Below are 17,694 nucleotides of genomic sequence, written 5' to 3'. Positions count from 1 at the left end.
TTATTTTCCCACTCTCTAGTGGATTAAATGGTGATCCTCCTGCTACTCCCAAACATATGGCCACATTCTAATGTGTGGAGCTTGTAAATGTTACATTATTTGGAAAAATAATCTTTGCAAATGTAATTAAGTCTTTTGAGTTGAAGAGATCATCTGGATTATCTGGGTGGGATCTAAGTGGAATGAAAAGAGTCCTTATAAGAGAAAGGCAAAGGGAAATTTGAGACAGAAAAGAGGGAGGCAATGTGATCCTTCAGGCCGAGATTGGAGGGATGTGGCCACAAGTCGAGAAATACAGCCACTAGAAACAGGAAGGAGCAAACATATTCTCCAGGGTACCCAGGGGGCTCCAAGGCAATGTTGCTCTGCTGATACATTGAGGCCAGACTTCTATCCTTCAGAGATATGAGAGAAGAAATTGCTATTATTTGAAGCTACCAATTTGTGGTCCTTTGTTATGGCAGCTTCAGGAAACTAATACACTCTTCCTCTTTGCAATTTAGCTTCCCTCCCTAAATTCTTTTTTTTTTTTTTTTCCCTTTCCTTCCAAGCACACTTTATATGGGAAAATGGAAGCAAGTCAGGTACAGTCTTTTGGAATGTACCCCTATATAAATTTCTACTCACACTCCTCACCTACCCTTGAACACATGCAATGGTGGCCAGCAACAGAGAAGGGATTTCTTTAAACCAAAAAGCTAAAGAAGATAGCATCATTTTAAAATTGTGCCTCTCTACCAAAAATTATCTTTTGTTACTTATACTTTTACCATATCTAGTTAACCAATATTGAGGTTGTTGAGTATTTATTATAAAGCAGATAGCTGCAAGTGATCATATTTTGGCTAAATCCTTACCCACTACAAGGATGGGAAGTTTTTAAGTGGAAATACTGAGTTATAGACAGCAAAGATCTAAGGATTTTGGCTTATTTATTATGCCTTCTTACTAGTCTCCTTGCTTCTGATTCAGTGTTTCCCAAAGTATGTTAACAAGAGATTCTTGTTCCAAGAAGGTATTAGTGAAAAGGCAGTAGGTAGGAAAGAATCCTATAGTCACACTTCTGGGTATTGATTATATTGTGGTAATTCACCATGTTTGAAAGAATCTACATTCTAAATTCCTTCAGTATGACTCCTGCTTCCTCTGTCAGAGTCTGAACTCAATTTCTTAGTCTCTCTTGCAGACAGAATGGTCACATTTACCTTGGCTCCTCCAATCAGATGCACTTGCATAATTAGTTTTAGGAGTGAACAGAGTGAAATTACACATAATTATCAACCTTCTGTAGAGGTTAGCAGTGGATGTGGCCAGCTTTGCTAAAGCACTTATAGAAGAATTTCTGACATGTGATCCTAATTCTCCCTGGTATGAACTGAAGCAATGGATTTAAGTAGTAGCAATACTTTTCCTTGAAAGCAGCCCACACGGTATACCATTGAGGCTTTTTCTCACTGTAGAGCTTACAGTCTTAGCTCTCAGACCCTCTTGGAGAATCAGTTAGTTGCTTAATATTTCTTAATAACTACCTTTCTGCTTAAACTCACTAGACTGGCTTCTCCTTTTTGTGATAAAGAACACTGACCAACAACACATTAGACAAGTTTGGGAAACCTGGGGTTAAGTTTATGATGCGGTTTTCTTTACTAAAGACAACTTTAGGATATTTAATGTACATTGTGGCTTTCCAAGAAGGTAAAGTATGCAGTTTTTCCTTGAATGTACTTAGCTACCACATCCTTACTCAGAAGAAAATCATATAAAACCCATGAAGATTATTTGAGAAATGTTTCAGGTTTTCCCAGTCTGCCTGCCATGAGAAAGAGTCAGCTTGCCAGCATGCAAATCTTACCATGGTCCTCCCCTTCCCAAAATTCCTCAATAGTTTTCTCTTGGCCTACGTGATAAAAATATAAACTCTTCGGTGAGACATAATATTTTACCTATGCCTTTATTTATTTATGACTTTAAACATTTAACTCTTGGTTCCTAATCCAACCACATAGCCCTCCTCTACTTTCCCTAGCTATTATCCCCTACATTTAATTCCAGGATATTGAACTGCCTATAGATTCCAGAAAAAGCCTCGCCCCTCTCTACCTTTGTATGCACAGTTCCCTCTGCCCTTATCCTTTTCTCTCAGGAACGTAACCAACTTTTTACATCTTAAAACTCTCAGCTCAAATTCTATATTTCTCTGTGATGTTGAACTTGACTCCCGAAGGGCAAATTTGGATACTTCTTCTCTTTCTACTGCACTTGGCACACGCACCATTAAAGTGATTGCCTTATTTAGCTCCAACTGCTTACTTGAAGTGTCCCTCTGCAGCAAACTATCATTTCCAGAGGACCCGGGCCGCATCTTACTTCTTATATAATGTCATTAGCATGGGAAGGAGACACAAGTAGAGTTCTTTATAGAATCAAGTCTCCTGTCTCTGTTAGTGGATAAATCAAGTGCCCAGATTCAGATTGATATGCAGAGAAGTTCTTACTTCTGGTCCAAGTTTTCTCCATACAGATTCCATTTTGAGTGGGGGACGAGAAGACAACTCTAAGTACTACTCAGCTCACCCACCAGTTCCTTCCTGAACATGGAAGAATTTCATTCTTCCTTATTCTCAACTCCCAGTACAATTGGGCCTCTCACCTTCCTATAAATTTCTTTCTTACTCACTCCTTCCCCATGTGCCCTGGAGTCCCTTAAGGAATTTTGCTCCCTGATTCCTGCTCTATGCTCCCACCTCTTTTTCTCAAACTCCATTCTTTTCGACAAACTTTCCCTTTGGCTTAATTTTTCTTAAAATGGAATTGAGAAGTTATGGATCTCTGAGATTAGAGAAAATATTGAAGGAAAGAATAACTGTTTCAACCTCAGGATCGAATATCCATAAGAAAATCAGCCATTTACTTTGTTGAGCAAACTTTTCATAGCATAACTGCTGTGTTTTTATGCAGAGAGATTTCTTTTTCCTTTCTTTCTGAGTTCTATTTTAAAGGCCTACATCTTTTATTTTAGCTCAGTTAATACCCAGAAGTGATGCATTTTATGCCCAAGAAGGTGGTAGTGATAGACACTTAGGTAAGGAAACTCTCCTGCCATATTTGCATTCCCAATATCCAGCAGAATGAGGACACATATTACTTACATGCAGTTGTCTTTTAAATTATCACAAAAATTAACAAATGAATGATATTTCTAAATATAGAGCATTAGGTGAATAATAAGCTCAGGAACCCATTTTTTTGTGCTTTTATAAGATTGATTGATTGACTGATTTTTAGAGCGAGAGGAGAGAGTGCACACGCATCAGCGGGGGGTGGGGGGTATGGCAGAGAGAGTCCTTAAGCAGACTCCCCACTGAGCACAGAGCCCAATGCAGGGCTCAATCCCATGACCCCAAGATCATGACCTGGGCTGAAATCAAGAATCAGACTGAGCCACAGGCACCCGGGTCAGGAATCCACTTGACAAATGATTCTGTGAACTGAAGTTGCCCAGTAGAAACAGAATGTTTAGGCCACTGACAAAGCTTTGCCTGTGAAACGAACTGAGCAGCATTTGGAAGGATATGTGGGGTCAGAAGTTTTCTATTTGCTTGTTTTCATTTTTGTTTTTTAAGATGGGAAAGACATAAACATATCAATAAAGTGAAGGGAAAGGCTTTTTGGAGAGTAAAAGGTTAAAAGTCTGAAAATAAAGGGCATAAATTAGGAAGCAATGTCCCTAGGAAAAATGAAGGGAACATAATCTCGAACAAACATGAAAGGATTCACTTTGCATAAGAGAGAGACTCCGTCTTTATGTTGAGGATGGGGTGGATGTGAAAATGGACACAGAGGCAGTAAGGTTTATCACAGAGGATCAGGAATTTAAAGAAATTCGCACCTGAGAGCCTCTCTCTATTTAGACATGTATATATGTATTTTTATCTTGTTTGCCAAGAGTTGAGTACATTTTACTCAACAAGTGGTAGCACAGATCCATGTAAGTTTCCTCTTTCATTTTATTTAATCATTGGTTTTATCCCTATCTCCACTTTCATTCATCTACTCTGCCCCATAGGCATTTATTCAAATGTCTTTTACCTGTGATATTTATCTAACTGACGGTGCATTATTCTTAGCATATGCATGTGTAGATGCAGTTGGGGAATATGTCAGTCAACAAAACAAACAAAAAAATATACTGCCTTTATGGATTTTCCATTCTAATATGAGGAGAGGAAGCAGAAAAGAGAAAAAAACTAAATAAATAAGGCATATAGCTTAGATACTCAGAAGTGCTATTAAGAAACAAGAAATCAGAGAATAAGGGCACCTGGGTGGCTCAGTTGTTGAGCGTCTGCCTTCGGCTCAGGTCATGGTCCCAGGGTCCTGGGACCGAGCCCCACATCGGGCCCCGCATTGAGCTCCCTGCTCCGCAGGAAGACTGCTTCTCCCTCTCCCACTCCCCCTGCTTGTGTTCCTGCTCTCACTATCTCTCTCTCTCTGTCAAATAAATAAATAAAATCTTAAAAAGAAAAAAAAAGAAATCAGAGAATAAGAACAGGGAGTGCCCAGGAAAGGTGAGGTTGGTGTTCTGATTGGGGCAGTCAGAGTATCACTGAGAAGGTGACATTGGAAGAAATACTTAAAGACAGACCAAGATTCTTCTCTGCTCAGAACCTTCGGAAAGCTTCCCACATCACCTGGAGCAGAAAGCATGGGTCCTTAGAAAGGCCTACAAAGCCCTGTACCCCTGCCCACGCTCCACCTCTGCAACCTCTGGTCCTCCTCCCCCTCACTCCCGAGGTCCAGAAACAGTAAACCTTGTGTTGCTCTTAGAACTCACCAATACCTACCAGCATCTGCACTGGCTCCACCTCTAGTTAGAGCTCAGTTCCTGCAAATATCCAAACAGCTTACCTCCTTACTTCTTTCCACTCTTTGATTAATTATCACTTTCCCAACAAGGCATTCCCTGAGCATGCATTTAAAATAAAGCCCCTAGATGCTCTGAACACAAACTGGGGATACATTGTGCCCATGTTTATGGTGGATGGGAAGAGGGTACCTAAAGATACAAGATACCCTCTGTTCCCTTTAATGGCCCATACAGTTGCCTGATTTCCTCTCCAGCTCTCCGGCTATGAGGTCTTCCTACCCCCAGGAAGAGGGAGTGAATAAAGTCACTGGAGCATCCAAAAAATAATAATAAATAAATAAAATGTTAATGTATCTTCTACCACCAAGCCTGCAGTCCCTATCCCTCTCCCCTGCCTAATTTTACTCCGTAAAATGTATCTCTTTCTAAAATGCTAAACAGATTGCTCCTCTTGTTTATTATCTGTCTCCCATCAACTCCCTTTCCCAGCACCACCCCCCCCACAAGGCACACACACTAGAAGGTGAGCTCCTGGCGGAGGGAGCCAGGAATATTTCTTTTCTGTTTTATTCACATATATATTCACTGATCATCCACTTCCTCCTTGCAGGATCTAGAGAAATAGGCTTTGAATAAATTTTTGAGAAACACATGAGCAGAGGGAACAAACCATGGGATATCTGGGAGGCAAGTGGGCCAAGGGAAAAGTGTTCTTGTTTGTTCAAGAAGCCACTGTAGCCGGAAAAGATGAACGTAGAGAGGAAAGCAAGACAGTGGACAAATTGTGTTGGGTTTTGTTGGCCCCTATAGGATTTTGGAAGTCTTGGGAGAATTTTAACAAATCGACTATAATAGGACAAGGGCTAAAACTGAGAGACCAGTTAATAGACCAGTGCAACAAACCAGCATAGAAATGATGGAAGAAGCTTAGCTTCTTATAAAATGTTTGGTGTCATTTTGTGTTCTTATATATTTTTTTAATTTGCACAAATATTATTATATTCTTTCTTTCTTTCTTTCTTTCTTTCTTTCTTTCTTTCTTTCTTTCTTTCTTTCTTTCTTTCCTTTTTGGTCAGCAGTATATTTTCACAATCTGTCCATGACGATGGGTGAGCAGCTAGTCAATTGCTTCTAATTACTATGTATTATTCCACTGTCAGCATCTATATCTTTTTTTCCTAACATGAACCATAAACAAGGCTAAGGTTGGGATAAGGTGTTGTTAGGGGAACAATGTGAGGAGAATGAGGGTAAGGACCAAATTGCTAAGGAGAATAGGAGAGTAAATCAGAAAAGCAAAGGTTTGGATTAAACAATGTTGGAATTTGACAGATGAGGACAGTGAAGGAATAAAAGGCCAAAGAACTAAAAGAACTCATAAGAAAATGGCCAAAAAGATAAACCCCGGGCCCTTCTGGACATTAATTATCGTCTTAAAAACAAAGACAGCACCACTAACAATCACTAGTTTTCCCTAAATACACAAGACACAAGACACTATATTAATTATAGTAATAAAAACAAAGACAGCACCACTAACAATCACTAGTTTTCCCTAAATACACAAGACACCAGGGGATTCACATGCATTAATCGAGGAATGGACTAATACATTTGAAGAACAAAGAAAAATCAGGACATTTGCTACTACATTGAAATCAGCAAAGCAATTTGATGAAAATAACAAAATGAAAGCCTTGGAAATATAGAGTATGATATTCAGAAGCACTGAGGCTTAATCTTTCAGAAGCAAATACTTTCGAGACTACAACCAAGTCTAGTGAATGTCTTCACCGCTCAGTGGGGAACTAGGATATGTTCAAGAATCATGTGCATGGGTGTTGACGCTCTCTGAAATGAAGGTAGCAATTAGGGTGGAAAAGTCGGATGATCGGCGGATACTGACTGCAGTTATAGTTGGGAAGCAGACAATACCATCCCAACCTCTCGGTCGCATTGATATGTAGGGTAGGGAGCAATTAAAAGCCCGTGCAGGGGACGGCCATGAGAGAAGCAACACCACAGGAGGACAGCAGATTTAAGGCAACACAGAAGGAAATCAAGTGCAGACACTGAGATACAAGGCAGTTTCTTGTCAGTGGGACAAGAAGCTCCAAATAGCACAATAATGAGGTCTAAATGAAGGTAATGGGCGAAAGTACAGAACCATAGGGTGGTCAGAGGAGGCCAGAAATAGCTGATAAAACAGGAGTGCAATTTAGGTAGGGGGATCTCCTAGTCCTAAATCAAATAATGGCGAAGTTTTCTCAGTTAATTAAATAATGACTTTGGAGTGAAATCTTTAAGTTAGACAAGTGCTTTAGCTCTCTGAATAGAATCCATGCAGGAGGCATGCCTTCCTGATGGGAAAGGATGTCCTATTTCCCCCAGCCGCCCGCCTTCCCTCCCAACTCCCACACGCCCATGCACAAATATAAAATAAAATTAAAATTAAAACTATTAGCAACATTGTCATGATGCCTATCTGATCAATTGGAAAAAAATATGACAAGCTATCATCCCAATAACCACATTAAATGGCCTTTCATTCTCCTTCCACTTCTTAGAGCAAATAATAAATTAATCAGTTTCTGACATTTAATAATTTTAGCTTTCTAAAATTTTTTCTGGTTGATCCTTTGGCTGACAACTTTTAAAGTAACTTTTTCTTTTTATATTCATAATATTTGATACACACACAAGCCATTAACAGGTCTGAATTATAAATAAATATGCAGAAGTCATTTTCTCACCTCAATTTTTGCACATCATTCTAAACATAAAATATGACAAACTAGAGCAGTTTATATTTTGGAGAATCACAGTGTGCTTATAATTCAAGTGATAGGGTTTGTTTTTAAAAGTTAATAAAGAGGGGCGCCTGGGTGGCTCAGATGGTTAAAGCGTCTGCCTTCGGCTCAGGTCATGATCCCAGGGTCCTGGGATCGAGCCCCACATCGGGCTCCTGGCTCAGCAAGGAGCCTGCTTCTCCCTCTCCCTCTGCCTCTCTCCCGGCTCATGCTCTCTCTCTCTCTCTCTCTCTCTCTGTATCTCTGCGTCTCAGATGAATAAATAAAATCTTTAAAATAAAATAAAAGTTAATAAAGAAATCCATATTAACTATTCGACTCCTAATTATAACAACCGCTCAGTACCCCTGAACACATATATCAGATGCAGGAGTCATATACACCTCCATCTCTGAGCTTGGTGATATTCACCAAGATTCGCGTTCATTTTGAATTTTGTTGCCACATATGTTCTAAATCTCCCATAGGGCCGGTAGTGACTGCATTATGTCCTAGGAGGTTTCAGTCCACAGGAGAAGACACCGGTCTTGTTCTGTCTCCACTATGTTCTAAATTTTGTTTCCACGTATGTTCTAAATCTCCCACAGGGCCAGTAGTGACTGGATTATGTCCTAGGCGGTTTCAGTCCACAGGAGAAGACCCTGGTATCTATTTTCCCAAAGCCCTGGTAAAGAATGTGATCATAGATTACTTCTTTTAGGGTGTGAAATCATGCCCATAGCCAGAGAATGGCCACGTAGAATAGTATACTGACGAGAGCATTCCACAGCTTAGAGACACAAATAGAAGAACTGGAAACCACCCTAACATTTGTTCTCTCATTTATTGAGCAACACTGTAAGCTAGATGCCGGGATGAAATGAATGAGGAGTTGCCCTGGAAGAACCCATAGTCCACCGAAGGAGACTGATGTATAAACAAATATTTACAGTAATGACAGCAATTCATACTTGTAACCTCTTCGCTATTGGCTGAATAATCTGGAAGAGCCGGGAGAATTGTCCATTGATAAAAAGAAATCTCTACCTTATTAGCAATCACTTGTGAACAAAACAAAGTTGAAGTTGTGATACAAAACCTTTGCTTCTTCAGGTGCCTGGGTGGCTCAGTTGGTTAAGCAACTGCCTTCGGCTCAGGTCATGATCCTGGAGTCCCGGGATCGAGTCCCGCATTTGGCTCCCTGCTCAGCAGGGAGTCTGCTTCTCCCTCTGACCTTCTTCCCTCTCATGCTCTCTCTCTCTCTACCATTCTCTCTCTCTCAATAAATAAATTAAAATCTTTAAAAAACAAACAAAACAAAACCTTTGCTTCTTCTAACCAAGAAAAGTTCAGTCCCTTTAGTGTTCTTTTCAAGGGGCTGTCAGGTGTCTCTTCCCTCCCTGGCTGTTTTCTCTGCCTGCGTTTTTCTGGGTCTTATCACCGTTTTGGATCTTCCTGCAGAGTGCTGGCTCCAGGCTGGAAATATGGCAACAGATCCTTATTGGCCTTAATATAAGGAAACTGTGGTCCTTCAGAGTCTCCGAAATGGAGATGCTACAACATAAATCTTTCTTCACCAATATCTACCACACTATCCCATTTCTTTCTCTAGACAAAATTGTTCCAGCATTAATGGACAAGGTCTGATGATGTGAAAAGTGATCAAGTTCATGGATTCTGGAGCCAGATTGCCTGGGTTTGAAACACTTCTTGAACACTATGGAACATCTTTCCTTTCCTCACAACATTGGTTGAGGATTAAATTAATTGATAATATGTGTAAAGAGCAAGGAGAAAATGGAAAACAAAAGTGTGAGAGAAACTGAAAATCTCATTCTGCTACGGAAAGGTAAATAAGCAACTCTGGAGATGCAGGGGCGTCAGGCACACTGGCTTTGGTCCAATCCTCTGTCCTGATGCCATTGCTCTAGACTCCTTTCTGTTTGGGAGAAATTCCCACTGTTTTGGCCTCCAAAAGAAACGGCCTCCCTGGGGCTGCTATTCCTGCAACCATCCCCATGGAATTAGTCCTAGCAGGTATTCAGTCTTCTCCAGTCATGTCAAGGTGGAGAACTGGTCTGCCTCCAGTCTGTTCCTCACCAGTTGGGTAGGTTCTTTTCCCATAATGGAGATTGACGGATTCCAAGAGCCCAGGTCTGACCTCTCACTTCTCATCTCTGCATCATGCTCAGATTCCTTATTGCTTTCCTTTTCTGACACTAGTAGATGGAGGGTTTGTTTGACCATTTTGCCACCTGAAGTTGAACCAGACAGCTTCTATTTCAGTTCTGTGGGCCCTAAGGACTAGTCCTGTGTATGCAGTTTCCCCATCCAGAGATACTGAACTGAACCATTGCAATCCTGGCCATGAAAATCTAAGGTCACCATCACTACTGGTGCAGCGCCAACTGGCTTACCTTGTTAATGGGAACAGATTTTTCATAAACCTAGTAAGAGGGAGATGATAGGGAAGGAAACTGGGCTGTCTGTCCTACCTCGTTTGGCTGGGTGAATATTTCTTCAATCAGGACCCCATCCCCATTCTTCTGAAAACTCCAATTTTTTTTTATCTTTATTAAGTTTTGGAGCCCTCATTTGATTATTGCCTCCAGAGGTGAGGTATTCACAATACAACCCCTAGCTAAGCACATTAGATCCCACAAAGGACCGTGGCTAGGCACTTTTTGCTTTTTTTAACTTACAATCTCCAAGAAAATACCACCTAGAGAGTTTCTTCTATACAGTTGTGCAAGGTCACAAGGAGGGAGGGTGGTGGATAAACTTACTTCTAGAAAGGAAGACTGCTTATAGCCTTAGAAACTGAGATTTTAAAGAAATCAATCCCTAATGCTTCCTTGCATGGAACAAATAGCAGCAGAACATCCATGAAAGATTAGTGAAAATGAATTAAAACTTGTCTCTCTCTTACTAGCTTCTGGTCTTGAATTATTTACCATCTCTAAGGCTTTGTTTCCTCATCTATAAAGTGGGTATACTTATTTCTACTTCATATGCCTTTTGATATAATAAAATGAGAAAACATGGAAGCAACTAACAGAGTATGGTGATCATCATGATAAATAACAAAAACCCACTTATTTATCATTATGTTGAATTCAACTAATAATCATTGAATTAGTCAACTGTAATTTCCAAGAACCAGTGTGGAATTTCCTACAAATTGAAAAAAAGAAAAAGAAAAAGTGAAATTTATTTACCTCTCTGGAATATTTAAATATAGCTCCTCTAAAGGAATTCAATGATTGCTTAAGGAACCATATCTGGAGGAATTAGATGATTTATTTAGAGCCTCATCCTAGGTTTCTATTTCCCAAAATAAAGAACCAGAAAAGATTATGCTGTTCCTGTAGCTGCATAATTAGTACCCACTGAAAATGTTTGTATCATACTCTATAATGAATGCATTATTCTCTTAGTTGCAAAAAGCTCTATCTAGAAGAGGCTGCATGTTTTTCCAGATCACGGAAGTGTTGCAGTCAGTAATTGATATTATTAAATATGTTTACTGCCGATGCAGTGACACAGCTGAAATGTGCTTGCTTTTCTACACTGAAAATTGATGGGATATTGAATTTGATTTCAATTCTACAGTGGATGTCAGCAAAACTTCAACATGTGAACCAAAGAAAGCAGGAACAGTTGATAAAACCCTTTCTGAATTAGTCTCAGAAATAAGAGCGAGTCAAAGGCCTGTGGTAACATATACTGCAGTTTTAGACAGAGTGTGTGCATGAAGTCATGAATAGCTGGTTCAAAGCAGCTTGGTTATCCACAGAATGAGGGAAAGCGCTGTGGAACCAGAGGAATGGGCTCTCAGCCTGACCTTCAGACCAGGCCCTGCTTGGGGCTTGGTCTATGCTTCTGGCTCTTGTCCTCCAGCTTTGGAAAGATAACACTTTTTCTCACTATACTGGATAAATGCTGCTAAAGAGTGTCAGGAAAAAAATAATCAGGCATATAGATCAGAGAAATATTTTGGTAAAATACTGGCCAGAAAAATGAGTATTTTTGTTAGACATAATGTAAAATGAATCTGTTTTTTTTTTTCTTTGCTTCTGTGGTACACTGTGTCTAAGTGTGCATTATTTAGACAAAGATTTATAAATTGATATCAAAAGGTAAATTCACCATGGATAAGCAGAGAACTTGTTCTCTTCCCAAAGAAAATGGCATATCCAATGTTCTCTGTTTCATAGTTTTAGATTGAACTCTTTTGTGCATATTAGGCTATTTCCAGGAAGGGCAAACATTTACATCCTTATTTACAATATCACTAATGCTCTAGCAAAATAATATACTTTCCCATGCTTCATCTTATTTAGTCCCTAGAACGACCATGTGATCCATGTGATGTGGCGTTTCAATCCCCATTTTACATATTAATTAGAACACTAAGATTCTGGGAAGGAAATGACTTGGTCAGTGTCAAATAGCTAATAAGCATCTCACTGTTGGCTCTATTTTATCTATTCTGATTTTAAACTGAGTGCTTTTTGCTTTATGTTTTCGTATATCAGTGCATTTTTCCTGCTTGCTTTGGACCATTTACCAATATAACTCAAAATAGGAAAAACTACCCCAATTGTCTGCTCTGTCGTTCCCTTCATTGGCTATGACTAGTACTAGGGATCGTGTTGCTCCTTGAGCTGGCATCACAATGTTAGACCTGGCGGATGTTAGCGATGATGTAGTTCAACCCTTACACCAGGTTTGCCAATCCCTTTCTTCACCTACAGCCTGTGTACACTTGGCAGACCTTCTCCATTGTTCCTGTTCTAGGGTTATCAACGTGTCAACTTCCAACTTCACGGATGAGGTATACTCCCTGGATCTGTTGCAATCTTTTTCAAGTAAAGTGTTGACAAATCAACAGGGCAACTGAGGTTATGTTATTAATGAATGAAACAAGGTATGGGCAGAGTTAAGAGAACTACTGTGGTACCCTGGAGTCATTACCTCCAGGAGGCCTAAAGGAGCCAGGGACAGGACAGACACTGGAACCCAAGGAGCTATAAGAGAGGTCTGGAGTGTAATTGGCAAGGATGAAAATAGGGAAACAAAACACCAAACTCGTTTTTTCTGAACTACCTACTATCATGCCGTAACTCTCATCATCCCAAATTGGAAGCCAGATGGTGTATTAGCCAAAGTATATTTTAAACATAGCTTATGCTGGGGCGCCTGGGTGGCTCAGTTGGTTAAGCGTCCGACTCTTGGTTTTGGCTCAGGTCATGATCTCAGGGATTTGGGATCCAGCCCCTGGTCAGGTTCTGCACTCAGTGGGGTGTCTGCTTGAGATTCTCTCTCTCTCTCTCTCATTCCCTCTGCCCCTCCCCACACCCCACTGCCATGCTCTCTCTCTCTCAATCTAAAAATAAAAAATAAATAAAAAATAAACATAGCCTCTGCTAACATAGTCTTTGGGAAGCAACAGTGAGGGGAAAAGGAATGAGGTAACAAAGGGAGAGCAAGTATTTCAAAAGTACTTTACTAAAATAAACCCATCTTCACAAGAAGCAGATTGCTTGGCTTCACAAAGCATCTCCAGAGAAGTGCTATGAAGCTGTGATGTCTCTCAGGAGTCTGAAAGGGCCCATTGGCTATTAGTAGCCCACGAAGTGTCAATTCCTCTGATCTGGACCGTGCCACGCATGGGCAATGAGTGGTCTCATGGTGTTTCCCACTGGCTGCAATAAGGAAGCTGCAGGGTGCAAGGAAAAAGGTGGCTAGCATGAACCAAGGCTCTGTAGGGTTGTGCCAGTGAGCAATCTAAGGGAAAGTGAACCACCAAACAGAGTCACTCTTGGCCTACAGTGGCAGGAAGGGTCCGGCTCTGTGATCTTCAGAATAATATCAGCCCTCACTAGGGCCATACCACTCAGAGAGCAAGCAAGGCAATGGTGTAGATCTGGGGATATGTGAACCGGGCCTGGTACAGAGGCCGGAGGGTCCATAAAGGTCAACCTTATAGGATGCAAAGGGAGTGGGCAGGAATTGGGGGAGAAGAGAGTAAAGTGGATCTGGAGGGAAAAACAGAAAATACATATTGTGCAGGTAAAAAATAGGAAGATGTTTCTACAAACTGGCCATATCATACTTAGCAAAACTGTTATCTCCAAACCTTATTCTTTTTAAGATTCCCAAAGTTAAAGTGGCAAGGTAGAGTGGTCTCAGGGTAGAGTCTGATTGTCTTGAGGGTAGTCTTACAAAATTTTGCTATGTCCCTTTTAGGGGTTTATTTTCATCCAACTTATCCAGTCCTATAAAACTGCATTGTTACTCACAACTCACCCTTACCATGTTCTCAATGACTTCCCTCACTCTGCCTTCCTGTTTGCTTTCTGAGGAACCACTGCCATCTTTCCCTGGGGACTTTGCTTATTACCACACACCTAGGACTCATTATATTTCTTCCCAGGTCGTTCTTTACAATGACAACAGAATAATTTGATCATGGCATTGTCTCTTTTAAAAAGACCCTACCATCTTGTATACAAATTATTTTGCAATTTAGTGTTGTAAAATAGTATGTCAGTTTTATCTGTGTCTTATAAAAGGGTCCAACTTGGTATCTTTATTAGGGAGCAATATGCTTTTCAATTTTTAATAGATTTGAGCACAATAAGGAGGACGTAGGGGCGCCTGGGTGGCATAGTTGGTTAAGCCTTCAACTGTTGGTTTCGGCTCAGGTCATGATCTCAGGGTAGTGAGATCCAGCCCCGAGTTGGGCTCCCTGCTCAGCGGAGGGTTGGGGGAGTCTGTTTGAGATTCTCTCTCTCCCTCTCCCTCTACTCCTTCCCTCTGCTCACATTCTCTCTCTCAAAATAAATAAATAAATCTTTTAAAAAAATGAGGACATAAATTCCACTAAACAAAGTTGAGTGTGTGTGAGAGAGGGTGTGCACATGAGTGAGCACGCATGCGTGTCCCAGGTTATTCAATTGATTGCATTTTGTCGGCTCACATTCTCTCTTGATGGAAAGGTTGTCCACTCCTCCTGCTTACATAGACCATTTACATACCTCCATCATAGTCCTCATGACATAGTTCAGTAATTTTCTCTAATTACCTCTCCTCCTCACTTCTTTAAGCCCAACAGCGAGTTTTAATCATTGAGACTCCCTATAGTTGTTACTCAGTGAATGGTTTTGATTGAAATGTAGAATCGAGTGTTTTAATAGTATAAGGTTTGCTTACAAGCCTATTCATTCTTCATTTTATTCGTGTCTATATATATTTACATGTGCATTGATATTTCATTTTGAACTGTTTTAATTTAAAACCATAGATTACAAACATAGAGTATAAACAAAAAACAAAATAAGGGTGTGTATTATTTAATCATACAAAACTCACCCTAGAATATATTTAAAATACATTCAAAGACTTTTGTTGTTGTTGTTTTGTTCGTCAAAGCTACTTCTCTAGCCTTTCCTAAAGGGCATTAAGTAGTTTTTGCCACTTAGTAAAAGCATGTCCATTTGCCATCTAGTCTGGCCTCAGTTTCAAAGTCTGTGAAATGGGAAGAGTAACATCTATCTCATGACAGTGTGTATAGCATGCCTAGCCTAGTTCCCCAAAAGTCTATTAGGCACCTCTCCTCCGTCCCATGTTGAAAACTAGTTCTTAAAAATACTTTTTATAGATGAATTTGGCAATACAATGTAAATATTGGCCAGTAGTTGAAGAATATTTTCATATGTGTAGAGTGTGGTGGAAAATCTTTAATTTTCATACCTTCAGGTTCTTTATCATCATCTTCAGAAAAGAAAGTGAAGGAATAGTTTATTGACTTATTCATTCACTCAACAAATATTGATGGGGTTTCATATTTGTACTACACAGTGTGCTGAGTGCTGAAGATTGAAAAAAAAAAAAAGAGCATTGGTTCAGGTATGGTCTCTCCCTGCCCCTTAAACAGATAGAGTCACCCAAGATCTACCGACTTGTGGCAGCACCCAATTACCATTCATGCCTGGGACAAGTGTTGTTTCTAATCTCCTTCTTGCAGAATTTGCTTCTGGCCTCCTCACCTCAGTCTCTGCTCCATCTTGAAAGTTTTATTAGCATTAGTTAAAGATTTGTACATGTGTTTTAGTATTTAATTCCTTCTAACACATTGTCTCATCATAGATATTTAACCCACTGATTTTTTTCCTTTTTGATAATTACAATAAATTTTAATTTTAATCACCAGTTAAAGAGAATATCATTTCCCCTTTCCAATATTGTAGAAACTAACCTGACCTAGAAGTGCATTTGCATTTATTAATGTCAAACGTCATCTAGTTATCTGTAATTGTGATTGGAACCACATGGGGGAAGAAAAGAAGCAAAAAAGGACTTGCCTACCTCAGCTGTCTAAATTCGACTAACAATTAATATTTGCAGGTGCTGGGAAATTTATTATAAGGTTGCTGCCAGGGCACACCTTGATTTACCCTTGAGGTATGGCATTAGGCCTCCAAGTACATAACCCAGAAAGGAATTGTGCAGGTGCAAAACAAATCCACAGATGGTTTGCCAAATGCCTAGTTTTGCAGTCCTCTGATTCTGAAGACAATGTCATTGGTCTGATTTGTATTAACTTTTGATAAAATCTAATTATAAATAAAGCCTAGAAAAATATTATAGGAACAAAGGATATTCAACAATGTGAATACAACCTTGAACAATCGGAAATTATTCTGACGGCTTTCCCAACTCCTAGCCCTGCCCTTCCCAAGTTGCATAGGTAAAGCTGCCTTTGCAAAGATGGTCAATAACATTCCATCCATATGATTAAATCTTCTGGCAGACAGGACTGGATATAGTACACAAATAATATTTTTCACCAGAATGTTCTTTTTAAGTGATGAGGGAGCGGAGAGTGTCTGCAAATGGGGAATTTTCAAGAAGCTTAGTTGCTCCTTGCTGCATGACAATCTCCCTGGCAACAACTGCAATTGCTAAATACATAATAATAATTTCTTCACAGTAAGAATATGAAATAAGCTATTAACTCCAGAGCTAATGTTACTTTAGAATCATGGAAAGAGTATAATTTTGGAAAGGAAGGGTGCATTTTTGTAAATTTCTCCCTTTTTTGACATTTAACTTTGAGGCTGGAGGTAGATAGTACAAATTACCAGGATCTGAGTTCTGGAACAAGGCCTAGACTTCGAATGTCTTGCATGTCATTACCAAGCCAACAGTTCTGTCTTATTTTTTTGGCCCTGCCACACTTTTCTGACGTCTAAGATGGTTTGTTTTCTTTTGTTTGTTTGTTTGTTTTACTCCTAACAGAACCCATTCTTGGCCATGTACCATATTGCTAACATTGATCTACTTGAAATCTGTGTAAATAAAAATGGAGCTCATTTTCATGTATCTACTTTAGAACTGCAGTTTTTCAAAGAGCAGTGTATGGTGAACATTATTATTAAAAGTTCACTGAGAATGAAAATTTTCTCAATACTCCCCTAAGCTAGATTATTTTTCCCTAAAACCAGTAAATAAACAAACAAACAAAACAAAACAAAAAAACAAAGAAGGAAAAACAAAGATTAAAATGAATTGAGTTACACTGTTAGATGGATCCTGAAGGATGAAAACATACTATCTTAGCCCCTCTTTCTTTTTTTTTTTAAGATTTTATTTATTTATTTGAGAGAGAAAGATAGTGAGAGAGAGCACAAGGAAGGGGAAGAAGGAGAAGCAGGGGAGCCCGACGTGGGGCTCAATCCCAGGACCCCAGGATCATGACCTAAGCCAAAGGCAGCTCCATAACTGACTGAGAACCAGGCACACCCCCCCCCTTTGGTTTTATTGGTAAAGAAACTAAGATCTAATGATGCTAATTTAATCGACAAGAATACAGCAGACCAAAGAACTGTGAATGGAACCAAGGAATTTGCTTGTAAATCCAGTACCATTTTCACTCTTCAGTGCTGCTGGATTCTATCTAAATCACAAACCAGTGTTTTCGAAATAGAGACCCCAGGTCTACTTGTATCACTGTGATGCTCCTCACACTAC

The sequence above is a fragment of the Eumetopias jubatus genome, unplaced genomic scaffold (assembly GCF_037043125.1).
Source record: "Eumetopias jubatus isolate StellerSeaLion01/CBP00866 unplaced genomic scaffold, mEumJub1_p1.0 scaffold_1, whole genome shotgun sequence".
Taxonomy (NCBI): Eukaryota; Metazoa; Chordata; class Mammalia; order Carnivora; family Otariidae; genus Eumetopias; species Eumetopias jubatus.
This window is presented reverse-complemented; position numbering follows the sequence as displayed.